At 44.8% G+C, this 16,601-nt stretch overlaps 1 protein-coding gene across 4 annotated transcripts in view; it reads left to right on the plus strand.

Moving 5' to 3' along the window:
• The window catches only part of MYT1L (myelin transcription factor 1 like), a 293,470-nt gene that overhangs the window by 7,011 nt on the left and 269,858 nt on the right, over window positions 1-16,601 (plus strand). The gene's annotated exons all lie outside the window — the stretch shown is intronic.

Here is a 16,601-nt window from a genome sequence, read left to right on the forward strand (position 1 = left end):
TTTTTTTTTTTAATCGACGAGGTGTGAAAAGCAGGATTGCCTCCAATTTCCGAGGTGTGGGCTCTTTTGTCACCTTCAGCTCCGTTGTTTTGGAGAGAGCAGCAAACAATCCCAAAGGACATTCAGCTTTTGCCTCTCTTTGTACATCTCCCCCTCCCCTGTCCATACTCGTGCTTGACATTGCAGCTTTATTTTCATAAATCACCCAAGAAATCAAAGTCTTTGTAGTGTCATTCTGCAGACAATAAGAAAGGTGCCTGGGAAGGCGCCGTTAACCCCGGGCGGGCAGTTAGCGCTTACTTGGGGAGATTTCTCCGGGTTTGAGCAACTTTGGCAGGAAAAGGTTAAACTTGGTGGCTGTGCTGGTTGATGTACGGGTGTTCGCTTGTTTACAACATGGCACATTTGCAAGCGATTGCAGAGGCAGCAGAGCACCCCGAGCATTAGAAATGCCAAGGGAGGTAAGACTGCATGCAATAAAGCAAGGTATTTAATTGGGGAAAGAAAAAAAAAAAAAAAAAGTGATGACTCGACTTTTCAAAATTACATTAATTTATCACCTGAAACAAAGGGTGAATGATAAGGAGGGGTAAATGCAAAAGGCAGTGCATGTTGAAGGGCTCTAAGGCAGGGTTTGGGTTTGTGTGTCGGCGTTTTGCAGCTGAACTTTCCGGAGAGTGAAGGCTGCTCTGCCCTCGCGCCAGACAACGGGGCCCCGCTATCGCCGGGCGTTTGCGAGCCTCTTTGTTTCCCCTTCCAAGGGCCGGTTACGGGGCTGCGCTTCCAAAGGGGACACCCGTTTTCCCGTCGTGGTTCCCGGGTCACGGCGCGACTTTGTTGTTCGGCTCTCCGGTATCTTCCACAGTGGGGAATGGAGCGAATGGGTGTTTGGAGACAAAGACAATTAGGGAGGAAGAGGAGCCACTTCTGGGTGTCTGGCTGGCTTTTTGTGCTTGTTTTCCTCCTTTTTGCTTAATTCTTGTGTCGAGCAGYTGAGCAAGGAGTGTGAGAGGTGTATGTTGGTGAACGCACGTAGGTGCCCAGGCATATGCAGCAATTTAATAGGTGGGCAGGAAAACTTTGCAGCACGAACGGCAAAGAAAGTGCTGCTTTGTCAACTGCTCCTGTGCCAGCCCAGCTTTTGTGCAGACTCTGAAGCAAGGAAAATAAATAAATCCCCATCCATCAGATTTCCGAGGGAAACGAGCAYGGACATTTATTTAAGTGGAGAGTATGGGCACATTTGCAAAACAAAGTTCTCCCAGTTCAAACCTATTTCTCCATCAGCTCTGAGCACAGTCATTGTTTTGTTGGAAGATCCAGTGGAAGAAAAGTAGTTTGGCAGTAAATGCACATACACCCTTGAGTATCAGCATGGAAATATTGCATTTAATACCAATTGTCTGAACTGGATAGATGTTTACATCATGCAGACGAGCTCTCAATCTGGATGCCAAGTTCTTGAGAGTACAGTGCACGAAAACTTCATGGCTGGAGGTTGCTTCTTGACCTCTGCTTCCTCGTAACAGTGCAGAGGAATTCCATGAGATCCTCAAAGATGTTCTAAAGCAGAAGCACAGCCACATTTCTGGGCAATGAAAAACGGTGCAGACCATTTTCATCCCCGTATATAACAAATCCTAAATTCAAAAGCAGCTTCAAAAGGAGAGCAAGCCAGTGCTTTTGTGGGATTTTGAGCCATCTTATCTCTTCAGAATCCCTCACAGCATTTTGCTCTCATTGGAAGTACWCAGGCTACTTCAGCCATGGAGGAAAAGGCAGCAACATGTAACAGAACTGAAAGGAAGAGGGAAGAGTGCTGGGAGGGGGAAGAGGGTGTGGAGACAGGCAGGGAAAATAAATCCACAATAGGATTTTTGATCCYTTAACAGGGATCACGCTTTTAGCCAGGAGAACAGCAAGGATTGTTATTAGATCGGATTTAAAATCGGATCTGATCCCGGCTCGGATTTGCACTGTGCCTGCTAGTTAAATGCGCCTGCCTTGAAGCTGCAGCTCCAGCGCGCGGCCACCAGGAACCCAGCCAGACAAGTTGGTCGGGGAAATAATCAGGGCTGCAGGGCACCCCATAGAGATCCATCAAATCAGCTCTGGTCTGGAACCGGCTGCTGGGTTGTAAACATTAAGAAATCAATGTTGCCTCTGCCAGGAGCCTCTCTGCTTTGCTCCAGCTCCCACCTGCCTAATGCATCTGGGCAATGGGTTTCAGCAGCAGCCAGTTTCCTTCAGGATGGATTTTCAGCGTCCTAGGGCTCCGGCACAAGCAATTGATTACAGCCCTGCACCAGGCAAATTCATAAACATCTGTAAGAGCACAGATCTTCAACCAAGCCAGCGACGSAGTCTGTTATTCTGTGGAGGGTTGAGAGCCCCCGTGCCTCACAGCTCATGTCAGGGGGGCAGGTTTTAACCGGGGAGCTGATGGGAAGGGCCCTGCTCTGCTGGGGCAGGATGCTCGCTTGGCACCACCGCAGCCAGYGCGGCCTGAGCCTTCAAAGTGCTGCCCGTCCCCACTCACCAAGGTGCAGAGAATCAGGGCAAAGCGGCGTTTTTTAAAATATTACTTCCATCCCACGTTTTAGGAGGGCTGCTGTTTTGTTCCCACTTTGCATGAGCCCTTTTCAGACCGCAAAGGGCACAAGTTCTTTGACTCCTGTGAGCTTAGATAAAGGCCTGKGATGCCTTTTTATAGAGGGATAGGCCAGACATATTTCTGATGCAATAAAATCAGAAGTAAACAGCTCGTTTTCCTGCATCTTTTGGAATTAATGAGATTGTTTAAGGACAGAATGTAAAGGAGAGTGTAGTAAGCCCTTAATTGATGCTTTAGCCTCATTACTGACAGGCTTATTTTTCCGGCCTCTCTGGTGACGTTTCATGCRCACAGACAGAAATGGTGATGCTGACTTGAGGGATGGAGTGCTCCAAGCATGGGGATCACGTCTGAGTACCTTGCTTTTATTTTCCAAGGGAAATTCCCTTTTCTTCTCCTGTCTCTAGGCAGTCCTAGTGGATATTGCCAAGGGAATAAAATTTTATGCCTAATTTTAGTGTTCCTCTGCCTAATGTGGTGTGAATAAGTACTGCGTTACAGCATTTAACCCAGTTCATCTCTGTCACTTCCCGAACGGCTTCTCCCTGAAGCTGAAATAACCCAAATGCTGGATAGGCAGGATGGGCAGGGGCCACGGTGCCTCTCCCAGGAGCTGCTCCGGCCTCCCCGGCTGCGGATACCAGGGAATACCCTGGGAAGGGCTTCCCCAGGCCGCTCYTGCCAGGGGCTCGTCCCTTTGTTTCTTATCTCCCTCTCCAGAAGGAGCAGTTAAATCGAATGTCTTCATTTCCTGGATTTAACAGTAGCTTCTGCCAGTCTAGCTTCTAAATGAGTAGCAGAGATTTGTTTTAATAACACATTTTCAGAGCTCCTAGCAATTCCTCCATTGTCTGAAGAGCAAAAGGCCCACGTCTAAATATGAAATTGTGTTCCTAGCAAGTTTGCCTGCCTCGTGGCTCTCATGCCCCGTGCATAAGCCTGCAGGTTTGGTCTGGGGGTACGTGGATATTTAGGAGGAAATAAAACTGTTGTGTTTTGTCATGAAAAATCACATGGTGGCACGCAGGACATTTTATTTCCTGTGTATCTCTCCAGTGCTCTCAATGTGCTTTAGACAAACTGTTAGCAATTYAGAATGGTATTTCCGCAGCGTCTTGCTTCTGCAGCATGACTTGCCTGATAAAAACACCCACAGAACCAACCTCCTTGGGCACCACGCAGCAGTGCCTGCGTTTTGGCAGCACGTGCTCACCACAAGCCCTTGGTGGGTCTAGCTGGAGCACCAGGATCCGCTAAACGCCCATTCACAGATGGAAGAACTTGTCTCTTCCCGTGGTGCTGAGCAGCTCGGGTGTTACCTTTGCTAAGACCAACAGCCCTTGAGGATTTTCCAAATGCTCTGAGCGATTCACCTCCAACTTCAGACCCTGTTTTCCAGCAATGCAAGGCGATTTCTCTCAACTTTCTCTAATACTCTGCGCGTTGGGATGTGCGTGAGCTCAACGGCGTCACTGCGTGGAGCTCCCTGCAGACAGGAGCTGCCGTGTCCTCACGAGGATCACGGTGGGTTTTGGAGGCTGCGAGTGAAAAATACAGAGGCTGGGATGTGAGAGCATCAGTAACACTTCCCTTCTTCAAGGGAATCAACCAAAGAGTCAGCCCAAAGCTGCCAACGAAAAATATGGGCATGAGCTCGAAACAGAGGAGAAGGAGCCTCAGAAATCCCAGAATGGATGTGGACGAGCTGGCTGAGGAGGCGCTCAGGAAGGAGGCAGGAGCTACACTCACCTCGAGGACTTTACCAGCCCAAAGGCAAATCCCAGCTGGAAAAGGAGAGGAAGCCCAGGTAGGTTTATTCACAACTGCTAATTCTGCTGTTCTCTTTCTTCCTTTCTTTCCTTTTCTCCCTCTTTTCACAAGCGTAAGAACTGACCCCTTCTCTTCACTCCATCCTTTCCTCTCTCACAATAGTCTGTAATTATGTGGGGACTGGGAACAAAGGAAGCACCTTTTCAAATAGCCATTTTATTGGAACATTATTATGTGCAGTGTCAATCATGGGCAAAATAAACAAGTTTACATAGAATAAATGACACAAAATACTCATCACTGTGTGCTGCTGGTGGGCCGTGTTGATCTTCTGTGGCTGAAGTTCAGTTGCCTGAAGACAGCAGCACAAGGGATTCCATTGAACCCACATGCCCGAGTCTTCCCTTGAAACAGATGGGAAACAAAAGCAAGCAATTCTGTAATCAATCACAAAAACTATGCATTTTTCTGTGAATAAAATGTAAACATGTGGTAGAAGCCTAGAAGCCTTCATAGATGATTTCTGAGAGAAGAGCCCAAATCAAAAACTTCTATTTTAGGAAGTGAAAGTTGAGAGGTTTTTTCCTGGTTCAGGGGAGTGAGGTGCTGAATTAAACAGTAATATTTACCCCATTCCACTGATAGCTTTTCAGTGGAAGCTTTTCAGGTTGATTTGTGTACAAATCCCCGYCTTTACCTTAAGGACATTGTCAGCATTTCCAAGCATAGGTTCTTTACATTTTGAGAGTGAGGTTCTAGGAAGGTCTGTGTTGCCTCTCCTTCTGTAGTGAATTACTGCCTCCCCCATCAGCTGTGGACAAGTCCTTTCTGTGAAGGAGCCAGGACCCCATGAGTGGGGGGGTGACTTTCAGCYGCTCTGAGGAAACATTTCTGGGGCCCCTTCACCACAGGAACCAGTCTTTGCTTGATCAGTTTGATATGTACTGCATAATTTTAGTATATATGGTAGTCCATACTTCTGGATGCCCCTGCTGGAGCGGGGAGGTTGGATGGGATGATCTCTAGAGGTCCCTTCCAACCTCAACCAATCTGTGATTCTGTGATTCAAGGCTTAAAGTGACTATCATTGATGGATTTGCTGAACTGTCCTCCACAAATCTGACCCATTTCATTTGAGAAAAAACAGAGAGGGGAAAGAGATGGGGATTTTTATTTGTGAGCTCTCCAGTCTTCTAATGTCTGTTTTTTTTTTAATTTCGTTTTGTTGTTGTTTATCAGCAAACCTGGCTGACAAATGATTTGAAGAAAGAAGAAAAAGAAAAGGGACCATCTTGCAAATAGGGTCTGTTTGGCCCATCTGGTGCAACGGAGTGGAGAAAAGGCACCCTTGAAGAGCGAGTGTCCTGACTTGGCACATACAGGCACTGCAGAGCAGCATGGCACAAAACACTGAGTGATTTCAGTGGAGGAGCCGTGGAGCCTCTTAGCCAGCCCTGTGCCAAGGTCTCACTGCACAAACCTTCCTCCTTCCTTGACCTCCTCCTCAATCACCCTGCGGAGAGCCGGCGCAGATGCTGGAAGCAGCAGCCGGTGCTGCTCCYAGCCAACCCCCGTGGAAAATAAAGGACAAGAAGGCACTTTTGTTAATATGGCCCCTTTTTATATGTGACTTTGTGTGTCATTTATTATGGTTAATAAATCTTTATTATGTATAAACCACGATGTGTTTGTTCTGTTTAAAAACTTGATATGAAACTCCCTTTTACTCTATCTGTACTTCTTACCAACTTCAGTGAAATGTGGTTGACTTTAAATTAAAAATACTAGAGCAGAGTAAGGAGACCTAAAACAGTGCCTATTAGAATTTACCTCTGTAGTTTCCCCAGTTACTGCATCCTTATTTCCAGACAGCAGGTAGACAACTTTCTGAACAAAGAAAGCAAWGGCTAGAGTTGCAGTTAATAAGATAACTTTATCATTATACATCTTCTGCTCTAAAAAATGTCCTTGCTTTACTGAGCTGCAAAAGTATTCCCCCCAAAATTGARTTTTCCCTAGCTTTACTTACGGCACGAATGTTAGTAAGCCAKCATCACCTAATACAACAAGCCCAACGTGTTACTTGGTGTTTGCATACTTGGAAGATAAGAAGAGCAGAAGGGGGTCTGCATCTTGCCTAGGAAACTTCTCACATTCCTACACTTTGTCAGGAGCCATATTCCTGCAGGCAATCTTGTAGCAAATTGGGGTTTTCAACCCAATTCCTTGGGTTCCTTGAACCCAAGTTTCAAGTTCTAATTTTTCAAGGTATAAACACCTTAGGTTTAGGAGCATTTCCATGTCACGTTGAGTATAAACTCAGCACATGTTTACAGTAACTGAATTCACAGTCTCCTCTATCTAAAAACTCTGCTTCCTCTTCTGGTTCCTCTTGATTGGCACCATGGTTGGTGCAAGGGCTCACACTCCCTAGCTGTGCCATGTTTAAGCAGCTGGGGAATAGCTCTGGTCATGGCAGGTTTTATTTTCTGCTGCTATCATCTGCTTGTCACAATTTCTTTTCTTTCTTGAAAAATCTGTACCCATGCAGGAAGTAAAGGTTCTGCCCTATGGTGCAGATACAAGACCTCTGCTGGTTGGTTCCACACAGGTTTCTGATGGTATCACACATGGAGTGCAGAAAGCTAGCATGGAAATGGGGAAATTAAGGAAGAGCCCAAGGCTCCTAAAAGTAGCGCAAGGAAAAGAGRAATTGGTAGAAGCTGAGCCTGAACTCTTGTAGATCCCCAGGCAAAGTGCTGGGGTCTCACCACGTGTTGCCAAGTAATTCCAAAAGAAATGTTTGAAATCTGCAGGAACTCTCCATAATTCCAGCACATCTTTGCCTAGTAAAGTCGTTTAGGGAGAACAGTAATAAAATACTAGCATGAGTACTAGAAATTTCAAATTCCTACGAGCTGAGCAGTAGCACAACTGTTACTAGTGAAGTTTCCTACTCTAGCAGGGCTTTAAAGTGAATGGCTGTAGAAAGAGGCTTCTCCTCAGCTGTGTTTAGTTTTTAGATTCAAGAATGCAGGTAGATCTGGAGATTCCACCTGTCCTTTGTTTTGAGTCCCTGAAGGGAAAAAAGAAAAAAAGGGATTGAAAAATGAGAAAACAAAATGTGTAGCTTCTGTGAAAATGTGTAATCCATACATATAATTGCTTTTCATATAGGAAAATTAGAGATTTCAGATTATAACTTAACATTTTTAATGAGAAACTTTCACATGACTATTAACTGTAACCCCAAAATGACTAAAAATGCCTGAGCTAGTTCACACATAGACTTAACTGCATTTTTTTTTTCTGATTAAACATCAAAATGTTTGAAGTTTGGTAGTAGGAAAGTGAATTTGCCAGATGTCTACATCGGAACAACGATACAGAGCCAGTGCCCTCATCCTGTGCCCATTGAAGTCATTTGGAATTTCTTCCAGGGAAGACAGCATCTTTTATTAGTTTCTAGGTTTTTCAGCTGCTAACTTACAGACTTTACCAGTATGACTTTCAAAGCAGTTCACTTAAAAATACATAATTATTAACCTCTGCTTCATCAACTGAATTCTTGAGTGATTTATCATTTTGCCAAAAGGGCTGAATACGAAATCCGAGTTTGACGTGTCGTTGCTGTAAGTGTTTTTTTGATCAGCTATTGCTCTGGGTTTGCTGAGTTCCAAACAGCCTTTCCCCGGGGGGTATCACGCCCCCGGCACAAGGCAAGTCCTCTCCAGAGGCAGGTCGCTGCTCCTGTTTACAGCCAGGCTCAACACTAATGATCAAAACAGCATCCAGCTGGAAGGGATAGGACGTGTGTATATGTGTGAACCTGCAACGACAGCAGCAGGCTTTGCTTTARGAAGTGCCATATAGACTTTACATTCACAACAATAAAGACCTTGTGGTGAGGTCCTGGCTGCTTCTGGAAAACAAGATCTGGGCGAGTCGGGCATCCGGTTCATTACTTAGAAGAAATTCTCAGGCAAAGTAAACAATGTACAAACTGAAGCTGAAGCCCTTTATACGCTTGTTTATATGCTTGYAGCAGAAAAATAATGAAAAAAAAAAGCAAAACATTTCTCTTTCCAGAATGAAAATTCTAATTTTCTATTAGAAGAGACCTTTTTGGGYACATTATAGCTTTTTCTCTTTTTTAGACAAAATAAAATATGCTCATATCCAAAATACTTTAAACTAYGTATAATGTTCTAGTTAAATGTACTTTGTTATTGTTAGATTTGCCAAGCATCTCATTTTAAATAATTATTATATAATCTTTTCAACTTGGTGAGGTTTCAACTTGTGAGGTTAACTTTATTATTATTACTACTATTATTATTAAATTATTATTATTAATTATTATTATTAATTATTATTATTAATAAAATTAACCTCACAAGTTGAAATCTTGAGCTGGAATTTCAGGGATTTATGTGGTACCAACTTCTACAAGTTTTCTCGGTTCTGTGAGACCGAGATCCAAATGTGCCTCAATCCTACCTGGGTTTTCCTGCTTAGTAAGTACGGCTGAAAGCCCAAAGCATCTGCCTGGGACAGGTGAGAGAGAGGGAACATTCTGAACATCAGGCCCGCAGGCCTAACTAGGCCCCAATTTGGGCCTGCACAGCCGACAAGTTATTTTCAGCRAAATAGCTGCGATCTGTGCGTGAGGTTGATGTGCAGCTGCAGCGGTTGCTGGCTTATCACTCCGTGGCAGAGATGCAGAGAGCACATTTGGATCCTCCTCCCTGCTTGTGTAACTTGCAACCTGGCATATTTTATCTCCCGGAGCTGCTTTTGCCAATCGCGGATAGCTCTGCATGCAAAGTAGCTGTGCGCTGCCTTGCACCATTATCCCATTATCCTGCTTGTTCTTCCCTTTTTTTTTCTTTTTTTGCTCTCTCTTTTTAGATCTTTGTAACAGTACTTACAACTTTTCTGATAGAAAATTAATTTTGGAAATTGCTGGTGTCGCATGAGAGCAGATCTGCAGGTGTTTCCATTAGCATTTTTAACCCAGGCTTCTCCTGATTTTTAGTGGGTTTTGTTGTTGTTTTTCATGCTGATTATTGCAGACRGCAAAGAAAAAAAAAAGCGAGGAGGGAAAATAATAGACTCCCCCTGATGATGGTAAATAGTATGATTTTGTTTTCTGTATCTGTGACAGAGACTGCTGCTTGAAGGGATTTTGACGGTGCCACCTAAGAAGTATCTTAAAAGGAGCTGTGGTAGCGAAGGTGCCTGAGCAACCTCCTTACTGGGCTTTGCCTGGTGAGCCAGGGTGTGATGCTGTGTCGTTCTGCTCAGTGAGTTGTGTCTCATTGCTGTCAGTGAGGCAGCAAGTCCACGGCAGACTGGTCAAGCACAGGGTGTCCAGCGTGCACGTGTGCTGAGCTGTCCTGAGCCAGTCCCAAAGATAACATGGCTGGTTGGCACGTAAGCTTTCAGGAATTTTCTACCTAATGTCAGATTCAGCAAGCATGGATATATGCTCTGTAGTTACATCTTTTATTTTGCTCTGGGTCTATGCTGTGAGCTAAAGATTTCATTCTTCATTATGATGAACTTTCTGTAAATCATTATCATGGAACGATGTCCGAAACTGTGAGAAATAAGAATTAAGTCCAAATGAGGTTCTCTGATTCTTTTTTACAGATAAGAAATTTATGAGAAGTTGTTGTTTATGAGAAGAGAAGGTTGAGAGGAGATCTGATTAATATGTACAAATACCTGAGAGGGAGAATGTAGGGAGGAAGGGGCCAAGCTCTTCTCAGTGGTGGCCAGTGACAGGACAAGGGGCAGTGGGTGCAAGCTGCAACACAGGCAGTTCCATYTSCATGTGAGGAAGAACTTCTTCACTGTGAGGGTGACAGAGCCCTGGCACAGGCTGYCCAGGGAGGTTGTGGAGTCTCCTTCTCTGGAGATCTTCAAAACCTGCTTGGATGCCACCCTGTGCCCCATGTTCTGGGTGTCCCTGCTGGAGCAGGGGGGTTAGACTAGATGGTCTCTAGAGGTCCCTTCCAACCTCAACCATTCTGTGAGATGATGAAACCCATATCCATACAGAGAATGCTGCTGTGACTACAGTGCCTTCACCTTATACTACCATGTATAGGTAATTTTATTCCTGGCATCTCCCCATCATCAGTGGGAAYAGAAACATCTGAGAGCCAAGTGCTGATTTTTTCTGTTGCATGAGGTGTGAGAGGGAATCCAGAACATCTGTGTAGATCAGGAGGGTGGGAAGAGAATGCAAAGCTCAAGTTTGGTGTCATTGGAAATTATCTTTTAAAAAAGTCCCCTCTTTCTTTGCTCTGAAAAATCATTTCAGAATGGAAATAGAATTTTAAATTTTAGTAATTTATTTCTATTGTAAGTGAGAAAAGAAACAGTAGAAATCAGCTCCAATGGGAAGACATTGAGGCTGGTCGTATAGGTCCTTCCCATTTTAAGGTCTTTTGCAGAATGACAGAAATTAAAGTGGAAAGGAAAGCATAAAAAAAAAAAAAAATGTAAAATCCAGAGCAGTGGGATGGAATAAGGTGGGAACTTAAGTAAGTACAACATGGAAACAAAACTGGAATAGATTTTTTTTTAAATTAAATCTTTCTGGATGAATGTATTCGTTTTGATATAGGTAGTCACACTGTAGAATAATGAACAAAAAGTAATTTTTGTGTCTCCATAACAAAAGACCTGCTGCTCCRCCTCGTGCTGACCTTAGGCTAATCCGTGGTGATCCATAGCATTTCACAGCATAGAGGATGCCGAGATGCCTGAAAGAGTATGGAATATGTTGCTGCTTCATTTTCCATGCATAGGCCATGGACTGACCCATGGCAGTGTCAAGAGACAAGAAGGCTTGGACCCAGGAAGGACAAAAATTGGTTCAAAGTCTTCTGTTTACAGTGCTAGTGTCAAGTGAGTTTGTCCAGTGAGTTTTCTTTTTTCTTTGAATGTATCCTGGTGTCACTGCAGGAAGAATTTAACTGTGGGTAGCTTGGAAAGCTCAACAGCCTTGGCAGAATGTCAGGTGTGAAGGCAGAGTAGAGCTACCTAATTTATATACAAGTACAAGAAAATGAAGTTTTCTAAATTGAAAGGCCATGCAGGGCGTTTCTAAAGACCAGCAGTTCCAAACCAAACCAGACCAGCTTTTGGATGTGCAGTCTGCTCTGTACTGAAGACTCGGGCCTCTGTCATCATTCCAGACAACTTCAGGGGTTACCATCTTTGGTATTTGTGTCTGTGGCAAGCTGAAAATTCAGCACAAGTCTTAGTTAGTTACAAAATTGCAGAATATATGATTTCTCTAAAAATATTCTTCAGTAATAGTGTAGGTATATGTCAATCTTGGTAGCTATAAGCTATAGTTGTTACTCATCCTTGAAATAATTAAGTGATGCTGTTCATTTTTCATATATTGTATGTAAGTAAGCACAGGCAGACACAACCATCCTTCAAAAAAAGCTGCAAGATTATTCAATTTTATAGGTAAGAGTAGTAGGGAAAAAAAGATTTCCTCTTTAAAAAAAAAAAAAAAAGCAGAAAAAGATCCACTTCCAATAATGAACTAATGCAAACTGATATATTTGATATTGCTTTGGGGCAAAGGGATGGGCCAGGTGACCTTTTGAGGTCCCATAAATCTCTATTTCCTGTGGCTGCCTGAGCACTAAAAGAAAGAGGGAGGAATATGAAAAGGAAAAGAAACATAAGGCAGCAGAACTAGAGGATTTGAATATTGGACAAGGTCGGCCCTGCTCCTCAATAACAGCAGGGCAGGCAGAGAGACATGAGCAGGCATCAGGAATGATCTTGTGGAACTCAGCACTCACTAACTACCTAGCAAGGGGGGAGGCAAAAAGTCTGAGCTCTGGTTAATTTATCTTATGACTTGGGGCAATGTTTTAGGCAATCAAACACTTCTGAGAATTAAGGACCTTTTGGAGGGGAAGATATTGCTGCAAGATCTAGTAAAACATACAAATTCATACACATCTCTCAGATTTAGTAACATCAGGGTAACTGTGCTAATCTAGGTCTGTGATCATGACAAATTCTACAGAGTAAAGTAGTTGTCTTTTATTATTTGGTTGCCTTATCTAATGCATTTGGAAAGTAGAAAAGTTTGAAAACCAAAGCCCTTTTGAGTCAAAACAGGAGCATTCCCTTCTCTCCTYGAAGCTGAGGGCAGCACCAGAACTCAAAGCAGATCCTAGTGGTGCCCCCAAGTCAGTCTCCTCACAAGTATCAGAGCTACCTAAGGTAATTTGGATCCGCTGGTGGTTTAAATTTGGGGGCTTTGGTAGCATCTAGGGCGATGCACAACGAAGGACGGAAGGGGAGGCCCCTCAAGGGCAGCGCGTGGCCTCTGCCCAGGCCGTGCTGGAGGGCAGCAGGGCTGCAGCGGGAGCTGCTCCGTCTGGAGGCTGCTGCGGAGCAGGAGAAGACACCATTTGCACTCTTGTTAGATCCAGTACTTGCAGTGGGAACCTGGAGATCTGAGAGGGAGATATCGTTGCACTTAAATGTGTTTGAAGCACAGGTATGGACTTGGTAACCTGGAAGGGCTTTTCCAACCACAATGATTCYGTGTTTCTGTGTGGCTCATTGCTGCGTGCCGGAGTGTTTTGGCTGCTGATGGGGTCTCAACTGTCCATATCCRAGAGACTGTTGCACTCCATGCTCAGTATTAAACACTCTTGCAGGCACCAGGAGTTCAGCACTGCGGTCTCGTAACGCCAAGGCCTTTTCCAGATAGGCTTGTGGTGCCCTAGATAGGGTTGTTGTGCTCAGGACAAGCAATTCCGTATCAAAACGGTGCTGCAACGGGGTTGCCTCGGCCAGTGGAGCTGCTGTCGTGCTGCACGCGCGGACGCTGCACAACTTTCTTCCCCRCTGGTGCCGTTTTCCGCATGGCGATGGGCTCCGGAGGCCGCTCCTCCCTCCCAGCCGGCAGCTGTTGCTGGGCAACGATGATGGGAGGAGATCCCGGCCTGGCGCCTTCATCCCCGGCACAGCACGGATACTTGCATATGCCCGTTCAAATAGTTCGGATAATTGCGTTTTGAAGAAGCAAATCTGTGCATTTTATGGGCTGTTATAACCCCCTGCTCCTTTGCTCGGAGATCTTAAGCTGTGCCCCACAGAGCTCCTCCTTCCTCCTGGTGCTCTTCAGCCAGAGCAGAAATCCTGCACATGTGTGTGTGCCATGGGAAGGAGGGACAGGGAAACCCAAAGAAAACGATCCTGTCGAATCACTGATTGGGAAATTATACCCCCCTAATCCATCATTTCTCTTTACAGCCCTGCAAGACTATCTGCACCATAAAGAGTCGAGAAATTGTATTCCAGTTGTTGACCCCTGGAGAATGCCAAGGTCTTTTTCTCGTTCTGCCTGAAACAATAGCAATACTATGGATGGCCCCATTTGCAAGTCTGAAAAATGAGCCTTGATCTGTAGGGAGAGAAAGGACAGCTCTAAAGAAAAGGCTTACGTGGAGTGGAGGAACGATGAAATGTTGGAAAACTTCGTTTAAAAATCTAAAAAAAAAGTGCAGCTTTGTGAACTTCATCTTGGTTCTGTTCTTCACTTACAGCATTTAATTAATAAGATTACTATAGTTAAAAGAAGCTTAAATGTTCCTGGCTTTACCAATGTGCCAAGCACGACACGGCTAAGGAACCTCTAGGTGAAATTCTGGGCCTGTTGAAATCATAGACACTTTTGCTACTGGCTTTAATCCTGCCAGGACTTCACCACCAGAGCCCACTTCTTCCTAAGATTTTTCTGGCTAATTTATGAGGATTAATCTGAAAGGAAAACACCCATGAGATCATGTTAGGATTACTGAGCAAGTTGCTTAACACCTGAAGCTGCTTTACCTGATTCGGAGAATGCTGAGGTCAGGGGAAGGGCTCTCTGAGTTTTGGTGAATAAAATATAGAGGTTCCAACAAACCCTTAAGAGTTGTAATGATATTTCCTTAAGGACTAAGATGCTGTAGAACTAAATTGGTGTTCTAATACTGCAGTTAATACTTGGAGATCTTTTAAAGTTCAGCAGGATGAATCACACAGGAGTCAACAATTTAGCTGAAAGTTTGGTGTCTAAGGCAAACTTGTGCATTTCATTTGTTGCACATTTTGGCTTACATATGTTCTCCTTCTTTCACATAGTCTGACACCCACATTCTCTGTTTTCCCACAATCTCTTGTTCCTTTTTTTTTTTTTTTTTGCTGATTGCATATTGTTTTTTCCCCATTACAAGGTGGCCTAATGTCTGTAATCCCTTTTATGGGATTCTTTGGGCCTTACCCTAGGGCCGTTGGCTATTTGGAAAGAATTCCAAGAGCAGGTCCATAAACGAGGTCCTAATATTAACAAAACATGTTAATATTTATCACCTGCAGGTATTAATTATGTTTCTGTTAGGCCATGATGCTTGTTTAAAACCAGGAAATAGCTGCATAAAAGATAAAATGAAGCTATGAAGAGTAAGTCCTRTTTCTACCCCTATAATGCAGCAGCAGTTGAGAGTTGACATAAGGATAAGTGAGGGCAAAATCTGGCCCTGTGTGCTTGTGTGGTTGCCACCCTCTCAGCACTTTCTGCAGTGTGGGAGACAGACTCAACTCATCAGCACCATCAGGGCTTCTGCCTCTGAACAGCAGGTTATTGCTGAAGCTCCTGTGGCTAGAGGAGGCTTCGGGACAACAGTCAGGTCACCCCACAGCCGAGACCGGCTGGTCGCTCTGCTCCGGCCCACGCGAGGAGACTTTGGGCATCTGCTTCCCCCGAAGCCCTTCACCTTCTCCCCTGCTTTGAGCTGAGGTGTTGCTGTGACAGATGCTGCAGGTCAAGGGGCCCTGCAAACGTGTGGAGACATCGGCTTTAAATGGGGAGACGTGGGTATGGATCCCAGTAGGGAGAAGGAACAGAACAAAGAACAAGCCCAGGAAACCTAATGCCTCGGTTTGGCACAATAAGGTTAACAACTGTAATTGGAACAAATGTCTGCACTTTTACAATTAATTAATTGTGAATTTCAGCGAACATTTTATAGGTCACAAATTCCTTAAAGTTAAATCCTTTATTATGTGAACCAGCCAAATGCAGGTCATATATCCTATCGGTTTGCTCTACACACATACTCCTCATTCCTCAGGATTGAAGAGAAGTACATAGGACTACAAAGGGAAATAATTTAGCCGATGTCTCTTGGCAATGACTGCTGTTGGCCGGACCAGAGCCTCGTGCAGGAGGAGCGCGGGGGCTCTCAGCCAACGCGGCCTATGCCCGGCRGTGCTCGGAAGGCACTTAGTTTCCCTTCTAGGACCACCACTCAAGAGCAACTATAACTTTGCTCCAGACTGAGTAGTGCTTCTGTGGAAGAGAGAAAGCGAAGGCCTAGGAGGGAGATCTTTGCATTCATGTGTGTCTTTTGTGCTAAACCAGGCAAGGAGCAAGTGTCCAGAGGTGAAATGCCAACCCGCTGGAGCTGTGCGYTGCGCAGGCCGCAGGGCTGGCCCGAGGCTGCGCGGCACCTCGTCTGCAAAGCTCTGCCGTCAGGYACTCAGATCCTGGCCTTGCTTTAGCAGAAGTGCGGGAGGAGGGAGAGAAGAGTCAGCTTTGGTAATAGACCTCAGCTCTGATTGCAAAGCTCTTCTCAGTGGTGGCCAGTGACAGGACAAAGGGCTACGGGTTCAAGTTGCAACASAGGCAGTTCCATCTGCAGGTGAGGAGGAACTTCTTTCCTGTGAGGATGACAGAGCCCTGGCACAGGCTGCCCAGGGAGGTTGTGGAGTCTCCTTTCTGGAGGTCTTCAAACCCTCCTGGGTGCCACCCTGTGCCTCGTGCTCTGGGTGTCCCTGATGGAGCAGGGGGGTTGGACTGGATGACTTCTGGAGGTGCCTTCCAACCTCWRCCATTCTGTGATTCTGTGAAAGTGGTTCTATGTCGGAACGCTGTCCTGCTTAGAGCATTGACATGCTAATTTTCTAAATACGAGAAGTCCAAATTCTAAATCTCTGCACAGACCTGAACTTTCACAGAGATCTTTTAATTGTCAAGTATTGTGGTGAGAACTTAGTCCAGACTAAACTTTTTTTTTTTTTTTTTTTTTTTTTTTTATGTAGCTTACTAGAACGACTCTGAGCAGCCCGGTTGGTGCGTATTCTCCACTAAAAGCCCAGCAAGGGCTATTAGACTTGG

The sequence above is a fragment of the Nothoprocta perdicaria genome, unplaced genomic scaffold (assembly GCF_003342845.1).
Source record: "Nothoprocta perdicaria isolate Ctin4 unplaced genomic scaffold, notPer1 scaffold_19, whole genome shotgun sequence".
Lineage (NCBI taxonomy): Eukaryota > Metazoa > Chordata > Aves > Tinamiformes > Tinamidae > Nothoprocta > Nothoprocta perdicaria.